Source organism: Micromys minutus (genome assembly GCF_963924665.1).
Source record: "Micromys minutus genome assembly, chromosome: X".
In the NCBI taxonomy this organism is placed as follows: Eukaryota; Metazoa; Chordata; class Mammalia; order Rodentia; family Muridae; genus Micromys; species Micromys minutus.
This window is the reverse complement of record NC_137970.1, coordinates 18,175,938-18,182,545: the sequence shown is the minus strand read 5'-3', so window position 1 is coordinate 18,182,545 and position 6,608 is coordinate 18,175,938. Positions and strand designations below refer to the sequence as shown.

Genomic DNA, 6,608 nt, shown 5'->3' with positions numbered 1-6,608 from the left:
AAAAAAAAAAAAAAAAAAAACCCAAAGGCCAAAAAGTGAAAGCCTCAGTCCTTCTTAGAAAATAAGTTTATAGCTTCCTCAGAGTTTGGTACACCTAGACCTTAAATAATTAATTATATATATATATGATATCACATTTTTCTTTACCCATTTGTCCAAATACATAAATGCCATTATCTTATCTTGTGAATACTGTAGCAATAAACTTACAAGTATCACTTTATAGCATTATTTGGAGAACACATATTCATTCTTATAATAAAAACAATGTAGATAAAAACCTTACATATTTATTACCATATATTTTTCTTGTATATTTCATACAATACCAACTCCATAGAAGAACTAGGATAATTTTCCTAAAGCTATTATCATAGCTAAATTTTCTTTCCAAATCAATTTATATATATGTATCTATATTTATAATATATATTCCATGTGTATGTATATGAGTACATTTTAATGTTTTTAAATTATTTTTATTTTTACACTCCAGATTTTGTTTTCCTCCTATCCACTCAATGACTGTTCCACATCCCATACCTCCCACCCCCAGTTTCCATGAGGATGTCCCTACCCCATCTACCCTGTCAGACCTCTAAACTTCCAAGGGCCTCAAGTCTCTTGAGGGTTACATGCATCTTCTCTGACTGAACCCCGACCCGGTAGTACCCTGCTGTATATGTGTTGGGGGCTTCATATAAGCTGGTGTATGCTGCCTGGTTGGTGATCCAGTGTTTGAGAGATCTTGGAGGTTGAAGTTTAATGAAACTGCTGGTCCTCTTACAGGGCTGCCCTCCTACTCAGCTTCCTCCAGCTTTTCCCTAATTCAACCACAGGGGTCAGCAGTTTCTGTCCATTGGTTGGGTGAAAATATCTGCATCTAACTCTTTCAGCTGCTTGTTGGATCTTTCAGAGGGCAGTCATGATAGGTCCCTTTCTGTGAGCACACCATAGCCTCAGTAATAGTGTCAGGCCTTGGGGCCTCCCCTTGAGCTGTATCCCCATTTGGGCATGTTTCTGGACCATCTTTTCCATTTTCACCCCTGCAGTTCTTTCAGACAGGAACACTTATGGAAGGGAAAGGGAATGTGGTAGGGGAGTGAGAAGGAAATATGATCTGGTATTGGGTGGGGGGAAAGGATATTTTGATGTTTTTGTTTATTCCTTGGGAATTTCACACAATGTTTTGATCATATTCTATCCCCTCCCTCAGCTTCTCCCAGAGCTTACTGTATGTATTAATCAGGGTTCTACATTGGGAAAACATGCCCTCCCTGGACCAAAAGCTCCTTCTCACATTGATGTCAGACACTGTTATCTTTAGCTACATATGCAACTGGATCAATAGGTCTCTCAATATGTGCACAAAGGTTGGTGTTTTAGTCCATGGGAGTTTTGGAGGGTTTGGTTGGTTGATAATGTTGTTCTTCCCATTTGGTAGCAACCACTTTCATCTCCTTCAGTCCTTTATTTAGCACCTTCATTGGGATCGCTGTGTTCAGTCTGATGGTTAGCTGCAAGCATGCTCAGATGTATCTATATGACTCTGACATAGCCCCTGCGAAGGCATTTATATTTGGTTACTGCCAGTAATTACTTCTTGAAATCAGATATAGTGTTTGGATTGGTGGCTGCATATGTGGTGGATCCCCAGGTGAGGCGGCCTCTGAATGATCTTTTCTTCAATTCCTGTTCCTCTATTTGACATTGTATTTCCTCCTGTGAGTGTTTTTTTCTTCCTTCTAAGAAGTACTAAGGCATCCCCATTTTGGCCTTTCTTCTTTTTGAGCTTCATAATGTCTGTGAATTGTTTCTTAGGTATTCAAAGCTTTCTGAGGCTACTATGCACTTAGAGTTTCTAGTTCTATTCATTTTCTAAGAATTTCATGAAGTCATTGTTTCTAAAAGCTGAGCAGTATTCCATTGTGTAAATGTACCACATTTTCTGTAACTATTCTTCTGTTGAAGGACATCTGGGTTCTTACTAGCTTCTGGCTGTTATAAATAAGGCTGCTATAAACATGGTGGAACATGTGTCCTTGTTATAGGTTGGAGCATCTTTGGGGTATAAGCCCAGAAATGGAATAGCTGGGTTTTCAGATAGTACTATGTCCAATTTGCTGAGGAACTGCCAGACTGATTTCCAGAGTGGTTGTACCAGCTTACAACCTCACCAACAGTGGAGGAGTGTTCCTCTTTCTCCATATCCTCGCCAGCATCTGCTGTCACCTGAGTTTTTTATCTTAGCCATTCTAACTTGTGTGAGGTAGAATCTCAGGGTTGTTTTGATTTTCATTTCCCTGATAATTAGGGATGATGAGCATTTCTTTAGATGCTTCTCAGCCATTCGATGTTTCTCATCTGAGAATTCATTGTTTAGCTCTGTACCCCATTTTAAATAGGATTATTTAATTCTCTATAGTCTAGCTTTCTGAGTTCTTTATATCAGATACTAGTCCTCTAACAGATGCAGAATTAGTAAAGATTCTTTCCCAATCTGTAGGCTGCCATTTTGTCTTCTTAACGGTGCCCTTAGCCTTACAGAAGCTTTGCAACTTCTTGAGGTTCTATTTGTCGATTCTTGATCTTAGAGCATAAGCCATTGGTGTTCTGTTCAGGAAACTTTCCCCTGTGCCTATGTGTTCTATGCTCTTCCCCACTTTCTCATCTAATAGTTTCAGTGTACCTGGTTTAATGTGGAGATCTTTGATCCACTTGGACTTGAGCTTTGAACAAGGAAATAGGAAAGGATCGATTTTCATTCTTCTGTATGCTGACTGCCAGTTGAATCAACACCATTTGTGGATGAAGCTGTTCTTTTTCCATTGAATGTTTTTAGCTTCTTTGTTAAAGATCAAGTGACCATAGGTGTGTGGGTTCATTTCTGGATCCTAAATTCTGTTCCATTTATCTATCTGCCTAACTCTGTACCAATACCATGCAGTTTTTATCACAATTGGTTTATAATATAGCTGGAGATCAAGGATGGTGATTTCCCAAGAAGTGATTTTATTCTTTAGAATAGATTTCACTATTCTAGTATCTTTGTTATTCCAGATGAATTTGCAGATTGCTCTTTCCAGCTCTATGAAGAACGGAGTTGAAATTTTGATGGGGGTTTGCATTGAATCTGTAGATTGCTTTTGGCAAGATGGTCATTTTTACTATGTTGATCCTTCCAATCCATGAGCATGGGAGAGCTTTCCATCTTCTGAGGTTTTCTTCAATTTCTTTCTTTAGAGACTTGATGTTCTGGTCATACAGATCCTTCACTTGCTTGGTTAGGGTCACACCAAGGTATTTTATATTATTTGTGACTATTGTGAAGAGTGTTGGTTATCTAATTTCTTTCTTGGCCTGTTTATTTTTTGAGTAGAGGAAGGCAGTTGATTTGTTTGAGTTAATTTTATATCTAGCCACTTTGGTGAAGTTGTTTATCAGCTATAAAAATTCTCTGGTGGAATTTTTGTGGTCACTTAAGTACACTATCATATCATCTGCAAATAGAGATATTTTGACTTCTTCCTTTCCAATGCGTATCCCTTTGACTTCTTTTTGTTGTCTAATTGGCCAGGACTTTCAGTACTATATTAAATAGGTAGGGGGAGAATAGGCAGCCTTGTCTAGTCCCTGATTTTAATGGGATTGATTCAAGTTTCTCTCCATTTAGTTTGATGTTGGCTACCGGTTTTCTATATATTGCTTTTACTATGTTTAGGTATGGACCTTGGATTTCTGATCTTTCCAAGACTTTTATCATTAAGGTGTGTTGAATTTTGTCAAATGCTTTCTCAGCATCTAGTGAGATGATCGTGTGGTTTTGTATTTGTCTTTGTTTTTTTGTTTGTTTGTTTTTGAGATTGTTTATATGGTGGATTACACAGATGGATTTATATATATATTGAACCATCTCTGCATCTCTGGAATAAAGCCTACTTGATCATGTTAAATGATCATTTTGATGTGTTTATTGAGTATTTTTGCATCAACATTCATGAGGAATGTTGGTCTGAAGCTTTTTCTTTGTAGTGTCTTTGTGTGGTTTGGGTATGAGCATAATTGTGGCTTCAAAGAACAAGTTGGGTAGTGTTCCTTCTGTTTCTATTTTATGGAATAATTTTCAGAGTATTGGTATTAGTTCTTCTATGAAAGAATGATAGAATTCTGCACTAAACCCTGGGATTTTGGGGGGGGGTTGGGAGGTTTTTGATGACTGCTTCTATTTCTTTGGGCATTATGGGACTGTTTAGATGATTTATCAGATCTTGATTTAACTTTGGTACCTGGTATCTGTCTAGAAATTTATCCATTTCCTCCAGATTTTCCAGTTTTGTTGAGTATAGGGTTTTGTAGTAGGATCTGATAATTTCTTGAATTTCCTCAGTTTCTGTTGTAATGTATCCTCTTTCATATCTGATTTTATTAATTTGGATACTCTCTTTGCCCTCTAGTTAGTCTGGCTAAGGGTTCATCAATCTTGTTAATTTTCTCAAAGAACCAGCTCTTAATTTTCTTGGTTCTTTGAATGGTTCTTTTTGTTTCTATTTGGTCAATTTCTGCTCTGAGTTTGATTAGTTCTTGCCGTCTACTCCTCTTGGGTGTATCTGCTTCCTTTTGTTCTAGAGCTTTCAACTGTGCTGTCAAGTTGCTAGTGTGTGTTCTCTCCAGTTTCTTTTTGGAGGTGCTCAAAGCTATGAGTTTTTATCATAGTACTGCTTTCATTGCATCTCATAGGTTTGGGTATGTCGTGTTTTCATTTTTATTAAATTCTAAAAAATCCTTAATTCCTTTCTTTATTTCTTTTTCTATTGTTGAGTAGAGCATTGTTCTGCTTCCATGTGTAAGAGGGCTTTTTGTTGTCTTTGTTGGTGAGACTTGCATCAGTTGGTTATGCAATACCAAATGGTCAGCACTGAAAACATTTACATACAAGAAACATCATACAGACTTAATAGGTTGTATTTATATATTTAGTAATAAATGTACAGACACATATAGACACACACATACAGACACATAAACACAATACAGAGACCGGAGGCCAGAAGCACTATACTCTTCTCTTTTTCCCTCTTCCCCTCCTTCCCTCCCCCCCCCCCGTGTGTGTGTGTGTGTGTGTGTGTGTGTGTGTGTGTGAGTGTAACAACAATTAAAGAAAAAAGATTTGATAAATTTGAAAAAAAACAAGGGGGTTGGTACATGGAAGGGGTTGGAGGAAAGAAAGGGAAGCCGGATATATGTAATTATATTATAATCTTAAAACTATGGATGGAAAAGCATGCACAGTGCTGTTTTTTTTTTTTTTTACTGCATCCAAATGGTTAAAAACACAAGCCTGTGGGGATGGAGGGATAAATGGCTCAACAGTTCAAAAAAAATGTACTATTTTTTTTGCAGACAACCCAAGTTTGTTTTCTAGACCTTATGTCAGGCAGTTCACAACTGTCTATACTGTAACTCAAACTGCAAGGGATCTGATATACTCTTCTGCCCCCCCCAGGGGCTCTATATTATGTGTATGTCTTGCATACACACATTCAAATGAAATCTTAAACAAATATGTCTAGGACTTGTTTTTTTTTAAAGCTTGATCCTTTGTTTGTTGAATATAAAACTTCATGTTAATTAAATTTAACTTCATCTTTAAGTTGTGGCAAAAATATGTTTTATAAGATTGAATTTCCACTTCCTCTCAAGCTCCATATCTAGAAGGTGGGCCCCATGTGGGGTCAACATGAAAATCAAGAAGTATTATTTCTGCTCTGGGCAGATCTACCCAGGCCACTGCATGGTGTTCATTCACAATGACTGCAAGTTGTTTCAATTCTGCAAATTCAAGTGTCATAAAAAAAACCTCAAGAAGAGGGACCCATGCAAGGCCACGTGGACTAATGCCTTCCGTAAAGCAGCAGGCAAAGAGCTCACAGTGGACAACTCATTTGAGTTTTAAAAATGTAGAAATGAGCCTGTGAAATGCCAGCTAGAGCTGTGAAATAAAACTATTGATGCAAGAAAGAGAGCTGAAGAGATCAAACAGAAGCACCAGGCTAAATGTATAATGAACAGGTTGAAGAAAAACAAAGAGCAACAGAAGGTTCAGGACATCAAAGAGGTCAAGCAGAACATCCATCTTATCAGGGCTCCTCTTGCAGGCAAAGGAAAGCAGCTGGAGGAAGAAATGGTCCAGCAGTTACGGGAGGATGTGGACATGGAGGAAGCTTCCTAACGGTGCTGCCTGCAACCGGCCCTGTGCACACTAGAGTCAAGCAGAGACTTTTGGCCCTTAAATTATTGATTGGTTCCATAAGGTCTCTCGGACAAGGGTGATTCAACGTGCTTCTCCTTAAACGCTGCAGCCTGTAAGAGCATCCCCTTGTGGGTGCTAGGTCTCAGCTCAGCATTCTGCTTCACTGTGTTATGCTCATGCAAACAGGAAAGTTTGTGTGTAGATGAAGACATGAACTGTGGGCATAATGTGGTTAGGCCAATCTCTTCCAGTGTGAAATTTGAAATGATGTAATATTTTTCTTGCATTGGGATAGTCTGTTTATTAGGGTTATTGAAATGGAGGTCACATTGGAACATGTAACTAACTGTTCTCATAT

The 6,608-nt window shown here is 38.1% G+C and overlaps 1 pseudogene across 1 annotated transcript; it reads left to right on the top strand.

Moving 5' to 3' along the window:
* Positions 1 to 5,618: 5,618 nt before the first annotated feature.
* On the top strand, positions 5,619 to 6,229 carry LOC308415385 (putative ribosome biogenesis protein RLP24; annotated as a pseudogene). Its single transcript has one exon. The product of its transcript is annotated as a putative ribosome biogenesis protein RLP24 (transcript).
* Positions 6,230 to 6,608: the final 379 nt, after the last annotated feature.